We start from the raw sequence: 16327 nt of genomic DNA on the forward strand, positions 1-16327 counted from the left end.
AAATGTGGCAGAGGTTTTCTGCATGGTATTTATGGGATATCGACTGCTCCCAGCATAGTGTATCATTGGTTCCTTGTACTCCCGCTTTGGGGCTACTCCAGTACAAATACCGGTAATAATAAAAATAACTCTCTGGAAGGAAAACACGACCACACATCTTGCAGAGAGGATGATCTCTATTGTAATGCAGAGATCCCATTGCCTGGTATCTCCAGCGGACAATCAAACAGTCTGTGGGTTTTGCATTATGCTCCTGCACCCTGTGCTGCACTCTGCACACCAGCTGGTTACACACCCTAACCTTGCACTCCCCCCGGGCTCCCAGTCCCTCTCCTGATATAGCCCTTTTTAATTATTATTGAGTTTTGATGCTGAAAACTCAACTGAAGTATTTCACCCTCCCTCAATGCCCTCCATTCCCATTTGCAGGGAGCGGCCAAACATGTTTCTCCCCGCACTACGGTTCTGGAGCTGTAACACCGCCTCAGGGCTCAGATGACTCTGAATTAGAGCAAGGTGAGGGCCGTTCAAGCCCCAGATTGGATTTCCATCCCAATGGCACTCTCCAAGTTCACAATCCAGCATCAATGGTCCCCAGCAAGGTCCAGAGGTGAGGGTCGCCTGCTGGAAATGTCCTGCACCAGGCCCCTGATGTTTAAACTCGGGCACTGGGTGCTCGAGCACATCATCTGGCCTTCATGGTCAGGGGGAGAGAGGCAGTCACAGCACACGGATCACAAAGGGCCAAGCCACATGGAGAGGCAGTTGTGTAGCAACTTCCTACAACAGCTGTAGCTTCCACATGCAGGCACTTGGTACTCACCTGTCAGCATATCATCAGCCTCTCTTCTATGGAATCATTGCTTGGGGGATGCCCACTGGCCCGTTCCAAGGGAGATGGTGTGTAACCAAAGCACCATGCTAACCTTTTCCCATCTCTCCTTTAAGCAAACAGCAGCCAAGAATTCAGCCCTACCGCGGAAAAGTGAAAGCTGGGTGGTAATTGCCAGACTACCAGTGAGCACAACTCATACCGGAACAGGGAGGATGGAATGGGTATCGCTAGCTTGAGTGACAACATCCAAGGCCCTTGTTAACCCTTTGGAGCCTGCAGACCTGGCTCTACACAATACAGATCTGTTTATCCGAAGGACTTGGGGCCCAAAGCTCCTGGATGGCCCCAGGGGGATCACTGCAGCCGCTTGCACTGGGGTCAGAAGATGGCACTGGGGCTCTGGTTGAGAGTTCAGGTTAACCAACGCTCAACTGACCACTGTGGCACTGACATAAGAGGAGCCAGACGGTGGCTAGCACCTAGCTGATCGGACAGTATGCTGGTGGGCGCAATATACAAATCTAGCTAAGCAGATGGATTAGACAGACACGGGTATGATGACCTCTTCTCCTGCAAACAGGGCACTAATACACGGCCAAAGCAACATGATTGTGCGGTTTTGAAGCCTAGTTCAGCCCATGCAGGGCTCCTTGCCCATTCTGCTCAAAGGCTGGGGGAGACTGTGCAGAGAGGTTAGGACTAAGTCAGGCCAGCTGAGTACAAGCATGTTCATGTAGACTACACAACCCTGGGTCCGTGGTCACACCTGTTACATCCCTTTGGCACTGCAAGTCACAGAGGACATCCAGAGAGGTCTCTGCAACTTTTGGTACTATCCAGACAGCCAGCATCTGTACTAGACTAGTACTGGCTACAGTTAGTATGGCGTGTGTCAAAGTGTAAGCCATCCAGAATCTAGGCAGGGCCTGCTTTTCAAAAGTGCTGAGCCCTCAGGCACCCATTGGCTTCAAGTGTATCTGCAAATGCTTAGCTGATGACAGACAGACAGACTGACACTCCAAGCAGTCATGTAGCTAACAGTCTGGAAAGCGCTAGTGTTTAAAGGGATAAACCACAGCTAGACATTTTTACAATAATATCCTGGCACTAAAGAAAAAAATCACAAGAAACACACTTGAAACCTGGATAAACAACCCTAAGTTAAGAATCTCCTAGGTGGCTTATTTTAAACAGAGCCCATGTGAGCAGGAATAAGTTGGTAATTTCCAGCAGTCATGTGATGAACAAAGCAACAAGCAATTAATGTTACAGAGAAAAGAATCCAAGGTCAGCACTGGCTGTTTCCCTTTCACAGAGCTTCTATTCTCTCCCTTTCGCGGGGGTGTAGTCTCAATTGAAAGCTGCATTCATTTGTAGGGCATCTAGTTCAGAATCTGTCCTCATCCCGCTCTCTGGGGGGATTCAATTATTTTGGCTGTTACCATACAGCAGCAACTAAGTGTCATTTGTTTCGGATCTGAGAAAAGGGAAAGACTAAGGGGACCACAGCCAAGTTGTGTCATTACAAGCTCAGTAAAATGTGCAAATTCAAGGAGAAATGATCCTTTCCCCCTTTTATTAAGGCCACAAAACAGGTTTAAAAAAGTTAGCAAATCCAAACTGTTTCCAGACCTTTACTTTTGGTCTAAGTCTAGAGGGGAGGTTTGAATGAGGAAAATCTGATGCTTTGTGACAATTCTCTATCTCCCCATCACTTTGGCCTCAGAACTAAGAGACAGAGATTGTACTGATCTGGTATGTTTACTTGCAGTATGTTATTCAGTCACTAGATGTCTCTGTGTGGTACCTGCTAAACAAGGGTGACAAAGCTGGAACTGGAGCTGCATGGAAGTCTGTTTGTATCTGTATTTGCAATTGTTTTCTTTAATAAATGTCTCTTGTTTAAGAAAGACTGTGATTCTCTATAACATGACAATAGCAATGGTGAATGATCTCCGCCGAGCAAATGCCCAGGTTATTACTATTTCTATTTATGCAGTGCTAAAAGCATGCTTGCCACTTATGGCAAGGTTCTAGTGCCATGGCTACAAGGTTTTGTTGATTTGCTTGCTGGCTCTTGTGAAGATGGATGGGGTGGCCCTTCAGCAAAATCATTAGAGGTTGTTGATATTTTTTGAAGTACAATGTTTTTGAGCTGAAAAGGGGCCATTTTAAAAAATCAAAATATTTTTGCAAAAACTTTCAATGTTAGCTAATTGTTTGTGAAATTTTCTGAAGCATTTTTCATGGGCATCTTTATCAAACATCATTATGGAAACTTTTCATTTACAAAACAAGGTTTTTGGTAAATGTAAAGTTTTGATAATTTCAATTCACAAAAATGTTGCCAAAAGTTTATTAAAAATGCAAAGTGGGCCCATTTTGAAGCCTATACACAAAACAATTTAGGAATTTGTCATAAAAGTTTTCTCCCTGACTAGCTCCAGAATTCCTTCTCCTCAAAGAAACTCTGCCTTCCGTCTTGCCATCCCTCCTGTTCGATGTGTATGTGAAGCCACTAAGGGGGACTGCAAAAACAAAGGGGCACAGTTTTATTAGCTGACACTCAGCTCTATGTCTCCTTTGAATTAAAGCCAGGTTCTGCTGGCTCATTACCTTCCCACTATCCGGCTGAGACTGGGAGCTGAGAGAGAGTGATCAAACCTGCACAAGATATGCCTAGTGCTTGGTGGCAGTGTGCAGAAGAACGGAAGTTGAAGGGTTAAGTCTACCTGTCATCATGACAGATAATGGCCTCCGTCCCTGTTGGAGCCATGGCTGCCCAGTGGGGGCCACTGCTTCCTTTCATTCCTACTATCTGTAGCTGGCCAGAAGTTGTAACCATCCCTCTTTAATGTGGGCCACACCACAGCTACACATGTGGCTGTCAATTCCAGGCTCAACAAGTATAATGTTCTTGAATTGAGATGACCCTGATAGTCCCCCTAGGGCACCAGCAGATGCTGAATGCAGCTGCTTAATGGCTGAATGAGGCAGGTCACAAAGGGTATGTCTATACTGCTGTAAGCATTGTCAGGATGAGCTCTACCCTGACATCTGGTGGTGAATTATGGGAAGTGCGGAAAGAAATTCAGGAATTGTGAATTCTCAGATATTTGCATGGGCACGCCCAGCATAGCCCAATGCAGCCTGGGATGGTTATTTTGACAGCTCTGGGATCCCCAATTTCTTTGTTATTGGGGCAGGATAAATAAAGTGTTGCCAGCTGGTTATGTGAATGAGGAACTACAAGACTGCTTTATGACAGAGATGTCTCAATATAACTTAAGTGACACTTGCTAAACAAAGGATATGGGTTCCAATACCCACTGAATTGAGAGAGGTTGGGGACTGGTATGGGTCCTTTTTGAGAGATGGGAGCACCAATTGCACAGCCTCTTCTCTCCACTGTAAAAAAGTAGAACTAATTTTAATTCTATTAGGAGACCATCTAGAGACTGCTGAGCTGAGTTTATGTTAGGCCAATGATGCACCAGCACCAGGGCTCCCCTACTAAGAGCTGAAATCACTGAGTGCTGTGTTAACTAGTGGGGGAGTCTGAAGACCTATTGTTAAGTGGCTGGCAGAGCAGAGCAGTTTGTAGTGTGTTGGAGCAGCCATGGAACAATGAAAGGAGTGAAGTGGTTGGCAGGGACAGTGGGAGGAGTGGCACAGCTGGTGTGGTGGAGCTGGTTGTGGTGAAGGCTGCAGCAGAACTCCATGGAGAGGTGGAGCAGTTGGCCCTGGCCCATGTAAGGTGCCCCTTAACACCCTGTGTGGACACCCCCCCATTTCCACCCAGGCTGGGAGAGGTAAAACTCTGCAGATAAACTCTTGAATTCTGGGGTGGCACTGACCAGAGACTTTTGGGTTGTTGGACTTTGGGGTGATTGGACTTAAGACCCTAAGGGGAAAAGGACATTGCCAAACGTACTTGGAGGTGGGTTTTTGTTTATGGTTTGTGTTATAATCCTGTTTGTGGTGTTTCTCCATGGGATGCCGCATTGTTTCCTTCCTTTATTAAAAGAATTTTGCTGCACTCAGACTCCATGCTTGCGAGAGGGGAAGTATTGCCTCCTAGGGGCGCCCAGGGGGGTGTAATATGTAAGTGTCCCAGGTCATTGGGTGTGGGCTCGAGCCGGTTATGCATTGTGTTACTGAAACGGAACCCCTGGATACTGAGCCCGGCCCTTGTTGCTGCCAACTCAAGAGGGCAGAAGGGTTACACTGCAATGTAAATCCGCACTTGAGGCCAGGCTCAAAGCTCAACCCCCTTATGTCCATACTGCAATTGCACTTACCCAGTCCCGGAACCCTGCAGGGCTGGAGGGTCCGAGCTCAAGTCGAGCTGGGAAACAGGTTCCGAGCCCTATTGCTTTGCAGTGTAGCCGCAGCCGCATTTGACTCAGGTCCCAGGAGTCATACGCAAGTATCCCACAATTCCATGGGACAACTTCCTTAGTCCTTTCTATCCCAACAATCTGCAATCCACTCTATTGAAAACGGAAGCCCCCACTCCTTGGCAAAGGGCAGCAGCTCGGACCAATGTTCACCTATTCCCTTCTGACCACTGATCTGCAAGCATATTATCGGAGAGCCTCCTGAATTTGCAAAGAGAGCGAACCTGTAACATGCAGGGCAGACAATAAAGTTTTCCCACAGTGCACCACAGTCTAGAGTGGCAACATGGAGGGAAGGAGCGCTGCGGTCTCTGGGATGTGGTTACTTTGACTCGGGTCTTGCACTGCAGATGCCAGAGCCCTAGGTTTGAGCACAGGTTAGAAAATCCATAACGCAGGGTTTAAATACAATGTAGATGCTCAAGCCCCAAGGTTCCCAGCACAGGTTACCTGACTCCAGTCCCACTAACCCTGGGTTTACACTGCAGTGTAGACATATCCTAGGAGCACGTAGCTCTGGTGACTGAATCTCTGCACTGGCTTCCGCTTGAAGTTCAAGGTGCTGGCCATCTTTGGCTTCTCTGCGACAGTGATCAGAAAGAAACTGCCCTTTCTCAGCCGTAAAGACCAGCTGGGGGAGACCTGCTGTCAGTTCCTTGGGCTAGACACTGACAGGGCTCTCTCAAGCGAGGAGCCCCCCTGCATCTCACCCTGAAAGGCATCCACTAGGAACTAGACTGAGAGCACCACCGCCCACCAAACGGCCACCAGATGATCATGTCTTTGAGTATCGACTGAGCTGAGCTTAAAAAGATGTAGTGAGAAATGCACTCGCAATGGACTTGATCCAGAGTCCACTGAACCAGGAGTCTTTCCACTCACTGCTCTGCATTTCTAATCAGGCCCACTGCCCATTTGCACTCCCCAGTCAAATCGCCTTAGAACAAACTCATTCCTCTACAGTCGTAGAAGTAACTTAGTCTAGAAACAAATAGCGGGGGCGGGGGGAGAAATGGAACTTATTTTGAAATAAGCAGCCTAGCACGACAGTAAATATTTCCCAGCCCTAACCCATGTGACCCCTGGGACCACTATTGCCCTTGGCTGCAAAACAGAGAGATCATCACATACTTGCTGTTAGCGGCTCCCTGTACTCTCAGTCGTCACTTCCTTTTCCTGTGGTGCATAAACCTGTCACCTCCACATTTCCTGCCAACTGCTACAGCTTGACGGTGGTGAGTGCTGGGCATTCAGATAACTAAGGGACAGATGCTGATCTCAGCTACACCTGTGCAAATCCAGACTTCACTTGAATTATTCTGGATTTACACTCACGTAGCTGAAATCAGAATCAGTTTCTGTGTTTGCACTGTCCGCGTAGTAACATATAAGAGTGCAGATTCAATGAATTTACACCAGAGATGAATTTCACCCAAGGTCTAACAGGTGGCAGTAAAGGATACAGTGATATTTTGATCATCTAGGCTCCAGTTGTCAGATATGCTGAGCACCCACACCTCTCACAGACAGGAACTTCAGGAGCCCAGCACTTCTGTAAAATCAAATCCTAGCGGTTTCACGCTGAGCATCCAAAAATCAAAGCACCAACGTTAGAGGGCACAATTGGGAATACGTTTCTTAACTTCTCCGTGTCTCGGTTTGTGAATCTATAAAACAGGGCTAATAATACCTACCAGCTTTACTGGCACATCCTTGTGTGTGTGCTTTGAAATCCTTGGACAGAAGGTGCTCAAAGTGCTGTTATTACATTATATATTAAATAGAAATAAAACATATCTACAGAAAGGGGCAATCCAGGACCCACTGAAGTCAGTGGGAGCCTTGCCACTTATTTCAGTGGGGCCAGGATTTCTCCCAAACTCCATCTGATTTCCATCAGTCAAAAGACACATTCAAAGCACACACTGAATGGGTCAGGACATTAGAATTGGGTTGTAGAACCTTTCACCTACAGGTCACTCCTTCAAACCCAGACCAGGCAGAGACCAAAAGCTATTTCAACCTGTTGTTTACTTGGTTCTCCATAATGAGTTGGTGGCTCCAATCTGGTTTCTACTAGATGGCAACCACCTCCACTATTGGATCTCTCAGATGAGAGGGGAAGAACGTAAATAGGCACATTTCATAAGCCCTAAAACTTGCTTGGGCCAAAATGCTCTAATGTGGGGGCTGTTGGGCACCCATATTAAAGTAGTCGGGTTTCCAGAGTTTGCTGGCCCCACAAATCCTACCAAAGTCAACAGGAGCTGCAGGTGCTTGGCAGCTCTGAAAATCAGGCTGCTTTTGCTTAAGGGCCTAAATGATGGATTTAGATGCCTAATCGTAGGCACCCACGTTGGAACATTTTGGCATGGAGATTTCAAAAGGAAAGGTGTGTTAACCAGGGGCAAAGCTCCTCAAATCTGACTTTATATTATCTCCAGCCAGAGCATCTGTAGCACAATGCATTCAGCCTGAGGTGTGTGGAACTGGGATGGGTACTACAGAATCTTATGGCAACTCCCACGTCCTGTGCATCTGCTTAGATTTGATGCTTAGGAGGCATGGCTGCTGTTCTGTGTTCAGCCTCTGGGCTGTGAACTCAAACAGTACATAGAGCACAAGGTGGAAGCGTCGAAACCCTGAAAAGATAGCTCAGTGAGACAGAACTGTACAGGGAGGCTATTACAAAGGGCGGAGCTGCAGAGGAGAAGGCTCTTGCACCAATAGCGACGAAAGTGTGTGAAGTGAAGAGGTGATGGAGGGAGCAGGAAGTGATGGAGAGAGAGAAGGTGCAAGAGAAAAGACTAGAGCAAGTCTGCAGAAGGTTACAAAAAAAAAAAAAAAGAAAATGGGCCTAATTCTGCCCTCAGACACACAAATGTACAGCTTCAAAGGGAGCTGAATACAGGAAGCTGAAGGCAGGATTTGTATTGGGTATTGGGAATTGGTGCCTCACAATTTACTGAGATTAGCCATCAAAAATGACAAGAGCTGGAGTTACTATTTATATCCTGGGACAGTCACTGGAAAGTCAGGTCTCACTGTTTTCTGGCCTGAAGGCAGGCTCAGCTAGCAGCCAGCTCAGCTGCGCTGAGCCATGTACTTCTCAACACCAACACTGCATTGTCTCAGTTGCGTTGTCTCCAGCAAATGAGAGTTGTGCATCTGGTACAACAAACAGAGTACTAGGGCCTTGGATGAGGGTGAGTTATGACAAAACCGTGCAAGGGCATCACCAGACAAAAACATCAATGATCCTGGAGCTCCAACACAGGGAAAGGCAGTTTTCAAAGTCCTGCCAAGATGAGATGTGCTGGAGAAATCTTCATGGGGTTGTTTGGTGCCTGGGGGACAAGAACGGGTAAGTAGATTGAACTCATTCATGGCTGCGAGCTAGGAACTGAGATTAAATCCTGACTGCTGACTCTGCCCTCTGTGCCCTGGGGAGTCACTATGTCACACAGTTTTAACCCTGGATACCTTAAATTAGACACCTAAATACATGGCCTGATTTGCAGAGGTACAGAGCTCCCAGAGCAACTCCTAACTTGCTCAGCACCTCTTAAATGCAGGCTACGGATTTAGGTGTTTCACTTTATGCATCTAAAATTGAAAACTTTGGCCAGAATCTTTCTGTGGCAAGACACTATCACTCATTTGTACAGTACGGGGCGTAGTCCTAACCAAATTCCAAATGAAGTCACTTTCTGCCTTCCCAAATTGTAGTTTCAATATAGGATATAGGATCCTTCTTCACCTCTTGTCCAAAATCATTGTGCAGTGTTACTATGTACCCCAGAGGTGGCTGTATTTTAGAACCAATGCACATATACAGCCTGCAAAGTAGTTTGCAAGAGATCATCACCACCGCCCTTATCCCCGTGGACGATGCCATGCACCTTCAGCGTCAGCCAGTGGTTGGGCTGGCACACCGTGGAAATGAAGCAGACCAAGATCCGTTATGGATATATATTCCACCAGGTATAAGCAAAATTAGAGTGCAGACTCAGCATTGTTAACGGTTGCTATGGCGGAGGTGAGTCATGGGAATCGGTAACAACGAGCATGAACAGTCACAGATATGCTTCAGCAACCACAGTTAGGAACTACCCTCCTAGGTCTGGGAGTTATAAGAACATTTTAGAAGGCAGCTCCTGACTCTTTGCATACCCTCCATCTGTCCATTTCCTCACTGTAGATTCAAGGCCTGTTGACCAGGTAACCTGCTTCCTGAATCAGTACAGGACTAATACCTCTGTACGGGAGTAAGGGGTGCTAAGCTGCTGGAGGGGTATTGTAGAGGGGTTTGCTACTGTAGATGCAGAATCAGGAATCAGTCCAGCAAACCCTTTCTCACACAGGTAGATCCATTGACTTTGTGGAGATGACTCATGTGAGCAAGGCCTAGTCACACAAGAGTTTGCCAGATCAGGCCCTCAGAGAGGTCATTTGATGAGAGCTAAAAAAGTGCTTTTAGTTCTGTTACCCAGACCAGAGCGGGTTTACAAGTGTGCTGCACTGCATGAACTGTGCTCCTAACTGCATTACATTTAAATTCTGAGTGGGATTTTTGTGATCAGGTGACCATCTGCAGCATGCCAAATAAACAAAACAAAACTGTGAGACCAATGTGAAAAGCAACAGGGTGGTTGCTAAGAAGATCTCCCACAGCACGTCCTGCTGGACTGATTATTTTGCTATAAACCTGTCATCACCACAAAGACAAATGCACAGAAATACTTTTAAGGCTATGAATTCTGGTACCACAGTCACTAGAAAAAAATGTACACACATCACGCTTATCATCAGCCACGCCTGTAAGCAGACAATGTGACACCCGTGAGTAACGTTTCTAATCCTCCAGGATTATCCTGGAATCTCCAGGAATTAAAGATTCATTTTTAATTAAAGATTACGTATGTGATGAAACCTCCAGGTATACCTCCCACCAAAACTGACAACCCAACCAGTGAGATGTTCTCAGTCCTACCCTAATTGCCTAGAGCTGTGGATATTTTCCACATCAGGTCTTATTTACATACTACTACCTCCATCCCCCACCCTCCTCCAATCTAGCAAGGAGGCCCTTCCCATTTTGCTATATGAAAAGGACAAAGTGATCACAACGCCCTGACACCTGTTTGTGACACTACCCCCCCTAAGAGTCACAACCCCAGGCAAAGAAGCCCTGGCTTAGAAACTCTTCACAGGAACTGATAAGTCTTGGGGAATGTATTGCACAATTGTGAACACTATCATTAAAGGGCTGGTAAAGGTTGCTGGGAGAGGGTTCCTGACACAACTATAGCTAAACCCTGTAAATTATTCAGAAACATCAAGTTGTGCACATAGCTGCTTGTGCAACCACATGATCTCATTGTTACCCTCATCCTCCCACATCTTCCTCCCCCTGTTGTTTGTTCTGTTCACTTGCTGCACAATATTGCAATTGGACTGTAAACTCTTCGAGATAGGGCCCATATATCTGTCTGCAGAGCACCTAATGCAAAGGTGCCCTGATCCCAACTGAAGCCATTGGGCACAGCCTCAGTGGAAATATTAAATAATAATAAATGATGCATAGGATATTTTTGGAGTCTGAACGTTCTTGCAAACACATGGGGTTGGTGGGAAACACCCTTAGCAGCAAACAGGAGTAAATAAAGAATGTTTTTGTGGTTTGGCTTGATTTTTCTCTGTGTTTCTAGGAATTCTTAGACAACATCTGGATAAATTCACACTGCCCCTTAATGCTAAAGCCGGAGCACAACCTATTTATATAATCCACTGTTATGTTTCTCTCCCATATACAAAGAGGTAACCATATACTTTCAGCCTGAATTATTTTGTTATATTAGATTTAGGGAAACAATCAAACAAGAAGAAACAAGAGTGATGTCTCCACAAGACAGCACAGCATGCATGCCATGTCTGTAACACGCTGCACTAACCAGCAGCTGCCCTCTAGACAGGCAGCCCTGTTAGAAATGAAAAGGGGAGTACAGTACACAGAAAACCAGTAACACTTGCTACAGAGCAACCAACACCAGATTTACCTTGTATTGCGTTTTCCATAATTGTACAGTACTGGCAAGTGGCCTTTTTTTCAAACCCAGCAACCATGTTTTCATAGCTAATGATACTTTGTGTGCCTAGAGCTCTTTTTCGGCAAAGTACTTTACAAAGGCTGGTGAGGGTTACTGCCTCCGTTTACAGATGGGTAAACTAAGGCACACAGAGGTTAAGTGAGCGGCCCAAGTCACTTTACGAGATGGTGGCAGAGATAGGAATAGATCTTAAATCTCCTACTGACAATCCATTAGATCAGCAATACGAATCACAGTTGTCCCCTTTCAGAAGCCGAGAGTGCAGGAGGGTTTGTCAGATTGCCATGTAACTCAAACACATGTTAAATCAGAGGTGGGCAAACTACAGTCCTTGGGCCATATCCGGCCCGCGAGACCGTCCTGCCCGACCCTTGGGCTCCCCGCTGGGGAAGCTAGCCCCCAGACCTTCCCTGCTGTCCCCTCGCCCCCACAGCCTCAGCTCGCCGTGCCGCCAACGCTCTGGGTGGCAGGGCTGCGAGCTCCTGCCGGGCAGCGCGGCGGCATGGCTGGCTCCGGCTGGGTGGCGCGGCTGCCAGGCCTGCTGCTCTGAGCGGCATGGTAAGGGGGCGGGGAGCTGGGGGGTTGGATACGGAAAAGGGACTCCCAGGGGGCAATCAGGGGAAATGGAGCAGGGAGTGGTTGGATGAGGCGGAGGTTTGGGGGGAAGTGGTCAGGGGATGGGGAACAGGGCAGGTTGGATAGGCATGGGAGTCCTGGGGGGCCTATCAGGGGGTGGGGGTGTGGATAGGGGTCAGGACAGTCAGGGGACAGTGAACAGGGCGGGCTGGATGGGGGTGAGGTCCCGGAGGGGCAGTTAGGGATGGTGGATCCTGGGAGGGGGCAATCAGGGGACAAGGAGCAGGAGGGGTTGGATGGGTCAGAAGTTCTGAGGGGGGCAGTCAGTGGGCAGGAAGTGGGAAGGGGTGGATAGGGGGCTGGGGGAGGGGCCAGGCTATTTGTTTTCGGAACCCCGATGTGGCCCTGAGGCCAAAAAGTTTGCCCAGCCCTGTTTTAAATCTTAATTGGTCAAGGTAGAAGTGCAAGCTGTGGTTCTCAAACTGTGGTCTGTAAACTCAGGCTACGCTGAGTATTAACTGCAGAGTTAATTCAAGTTATCTACCCTCAAGTTAATTTCTCTTGAGTGAGCCTAACTAAAGTGGTCCGGAGCTGGGTGCAGTGAGCAGCTGGGGAAAGCGAGGGGACCCTGGGCAGTGGGCCCAGCACAGGGAGATGCCTCAGCCAAAAGGCTCTGCAGGCCAGACTTGGAGGGGGATCAGAACCCTGACAGGGCGGGGGCAACGCTGGGAAGAAGGGTCCTGCCACCTAGAACCTGAGACATGTGGTCACCACCCGAGCAAGTGTCCAACCCACAGCATCCCTGCAGCACAGCACAGTCAGGACCTACAAGAAACAGACTGTGAACTGCCCTGACATTCCAGAGACACTCTTTGTGATGTTCCCTGCCACAGAGCAGGGTGATGTGTTTCCTTCAACCTTTCCCATTTTCCATATTCCTTTTTAAACTAATTGTTAATTAAATAAACTGTATTGTTTTAAATCACATGTAATGATCAGTGGGTCAGGAAAGCACCCAGTCCAGAGAGAGTACCCCGGAGAGGGGACACTCTAGCCCCTGTCCCAGGTGACCATAGCAGGGTTGGGGGTCAAGCACCCCAGGAATCCTGGGCCCAGCCTTACTGGGGTTACGAGGACTCTGCCAGACAGGAGAGTGCAAGGGGAGTCCTCAAGGGCAGGGAGGCCTCTGGGTAAAGGAAGTGGGAGCGAGGACTCAGATCCTTCCGCTAGCCCACTTCACCGGGCTGGTGCAGAAGCCAGGAAAGTTCCCCACAATAGCAGAACCATTCCCTTCCTTACATACAAAGGCAGAGAAAGTGGCTAAAGGAAAAAGCAAATTCGGGCTCACTTTCCCTTAAGTGCAAGGTTCTTCTTTTCCAAATACTAATGAAATATACAAACAACAAAGGCCCTGATCCAAATAGGGTGACCAGATGTCCTGATTTTATAGGGACAGTCCTGATATTTGGGGCTTTTTCTGATATAGACTCCTATTACCCCACATACACCCTCCGTCCCAATTTTTCACACTTGCTATATGGTCACCCTAGATCCAAAGGTCACTGAAATCAATGGAAAGATTCACATTGTTTGACTTCAGTGTGCTTTGAATCAGGCCCACAGCTAATACACACCTTGCAACTAACTGTGTGTGATGTAAAACAACACATTCCAGAAAAGACACAAACAAAATAGTGCATCTTGAGACAGGCAGATCAGAAATGTGACCAGCTGATGTGCTAATAGTGAGCCAAATCCTCAGGTCCTTACTCAGTTGTTAATCAAAAGTTTTGTTTGAGCAAGTGTAACCCACACATCAAGTGGCACCGAGACCATTTAAAGAGAGAGAGAGACAATGAGTCTGCTCTACAGCCTTAGCTAACAAACAGATGGATTTTAGCTCATGCAGTAGAGGCTCACACTGAGGTCCCAGGTTCAATCCCATCCACCAATGACCAGGGTCTGTAGCAGTTTCAAGTGAGGGCTTCTCTGTAATTTCAACTGGGAAGTCTTTGAAGCTCGGGATGCGCTTCCTCAGCTAGGGGAAGTATGTAACCCACACATCTGCTGTGGGGTTCTGTCCCATCTAGTGGCACCAAGACCACAGAGAGAGAGAGAGAAAATGACTCTGCTCTGCAGCCTGAGCTAACAGCCAGCTGGCTTTTAGTTCATGCACTAGGCTCCAGAGGTCTCAAGTTCGATGACGACTGAGGTCTGTTGGTGTTACACAAGGGCTGCTGGTTTTGGCCCAGGGATCTGAAAGCTTCCCAGGTTTATTTCCTAACCACTGGACCATCCTTCCTTTCTCACCACCAAGATCAACACCATGTGGAGCGTAGTACAGACACAGCTATTTCTGTGGGTGTGCAAAAGGTGCCCAACTGAAAAGATGTCCATCTCTGGGATGCACAGAAGTACTTATCTAGCCTTTGGGCATACGAGGGGTGTTCACTCTAGGTGCTCAGCTGAGTGGGGGTGGAGCACAATAGTATCGATCTAGGTTGGTGTAGAAGGGGAGCATCTAGGCCCTAACTGAGGCGGGGGCAGACCGTGGTGCTGTCTGTGTGCCTCTCTAGGGGTGCCCATCTCTAGGGGGGACACAAAAGGGGTGCTCATGTATTTCTGTGCCATGGGGTGCCCATCTCTGGGGGAGGGGTACATGGGGGTGCCCATCTCTGGAGGGGTACATGGGGGTGCCCATCTATATCTGTGCAAGGGTGTGCCCATCTCTGGGAGGGACACACAATGGGTGCCCATCTATTTCTGGGCAGGGAAGCCCATCTCTGGGGGAGGGGTACATGGGGGTGCCCATCTATATCTGTGCAGGGGTGTGCCCATCTCTGGGAGGGACACACAATGGGTGCCCATCTATTTCTGGGCAGGGAAGCCCATCTCTGGGGGAGGGGTACATGGGGGTGCCCATCTCTGGGGACTACACGGGATGTGCCCATCTCTAGGGAGCGGTGCACGGAGGGTGCTCACCTATTTCTGTTCAGGGGGTCCCACGGGACCTCCCAGACTGGGCGGTGCTGCTGCCCCGCGCGCTGTGGGCCCAGCCCGGGATCGGTGTCGCTGCAGACTCACCGCGCTTCCTCCAGCAGCAGCAGCTCCCTGCGATCCTGGAGCGCGGCAGCGGCAGCCGCGACCCTGGGGCGCCCGGGATGGAGCCGCCGGCCGGCCGGGCTGCGCATCTCCTGCCGGGGCTGCCTGCAGGCGGGCGGGGCCGGGGGCTGACGGGGAGCCCTGCCCCGCGCATGCCCTGCCCACGGCGGCTGCCGGCTGCGCCGCCTTCCCCGGCAGCTTCGCTCGGTACCTGGCCCGGCCGGTTACGCGTCCAGCCCGGGCAGGGACTCGGCATTGCAGCGGGGCTGCACCCGCATGGCCCCGAACAGCCCCCCCCCCACCGCCTGGTACACAGTGACACCCCCCACTGCCCAGTGAGCCCCCCACCGCCTGGTACACAGTGACATCCCACACTGCCCAGTGAGCTCCCCCACCGCCTGGTACACAGTGACACCCCACACTGCCCAGTGAGCTCCCCACCGCCTGGTATACAGTGACCCCCAACTCCAGCCTCACTGCCCAATCAATACTGACCCTCCACTAACCCCCAGTGACCCTCCCCACTGCCCAGTGAGCTCCCCCACCGCCTGGTACACAGTGACATCCCACACTGCCCAGTGAGTCCCCCACCGCCTGGTATACAGTGACCCCCAACTCCAGCCTCACTGCCCAATCAATACTGACCCTCCACTAACCCCCAGTGACACCCCCCCCCACTGCCCAGTGAGCTCCCCCACTGCCTGGTACACAGTGACCCTCACACACTGCCCAGTGAGCTCCCCCCACTGCCTGGTACACAGTGACCCCCACACACTGCCCAGTGAGCTCCCTCCACCGCCTGGTACATAGTGACCCTCAACTCCAGCCTCACTGCCTGATCAATACTGACCCCCCACTAACCCGCAGTGACCCCCCCCCCCCCCGCCTGGTACACAGTGACCCTCCCACACTGCCCAGTGAGCTCCCCCCATCACCCGGTACACAGTGACCCCCACACACTGCCTAGTGACCCCCCACACCGGGTACACAGTGACCCCCAATTCTAACCTCACTGCCCGATCAATACCGACTCCCCACTAACCCCCAGTGACCCACCCCCCCACTGCCTGGTACACAGTGACCCCCAATTCCAACCTCATTGCCCAATCAATACTGACCCCCCCCCCATTGCCTGGTACACAGTGACCCCACACACTGCCCAATGAGCTCCCCACCGCCTGGGACACAGTGACCCTCCCCCCACTGCCTGGTACACTGACACACATACACACTAACACCCAGTGAGTCCTCCACTGCCTGGTACATGGTGACACCCTCCCCACCCCCATTGACTCCCCAGTGAT

The 16327-nt window shown here is 49.6% G+C and overlaps 1 protein-coding gene across 3 annotated transcripts in view; it reads right to left on the reverse strand.

Moving 5' to 3' along the window:
* The window catches only part of PAQR8 (progestin and adipoQ receptor family member 8), a 29806-nt gene extending 14731 nt beyond the window's left edge, over positions 1-15075 (reverse strand). The window contains exon 1 of one of the 3 annotated variants that reach the window (XM_030555221.1): positions 15006-15075. The gene's annotated coding sequence lies outside the window, so the exon portion shown is untranslated. Of the gene's footprint in view, positions 1-5136; positions 5202-14903; positions 14970-15005 lie in introns of those variants that run through there. The other 2 variants (XM_030555222.1, XM_030555223.1) reach the window with 2 other exon arrangements.
* Positions 15076-16327: the final 1252 nt, after the last annotated feature.

This window comes from Gopherus evgoodei, chromosome 3 (assembly GCF_007399415.2).
Source record: "Gopherus evgoodei ecotype Sinaloan lineage chromosome 3, rGopEvg1_v1.p, whole genome shotgun sequence".
In the NCBI taxonomy this organism is placed as follows: domain Eukaryota; kingdom Metazoa; phylum Chordata; order Testudines; family Testudinidae; genus Gopherus; species Gopherus evgoodei.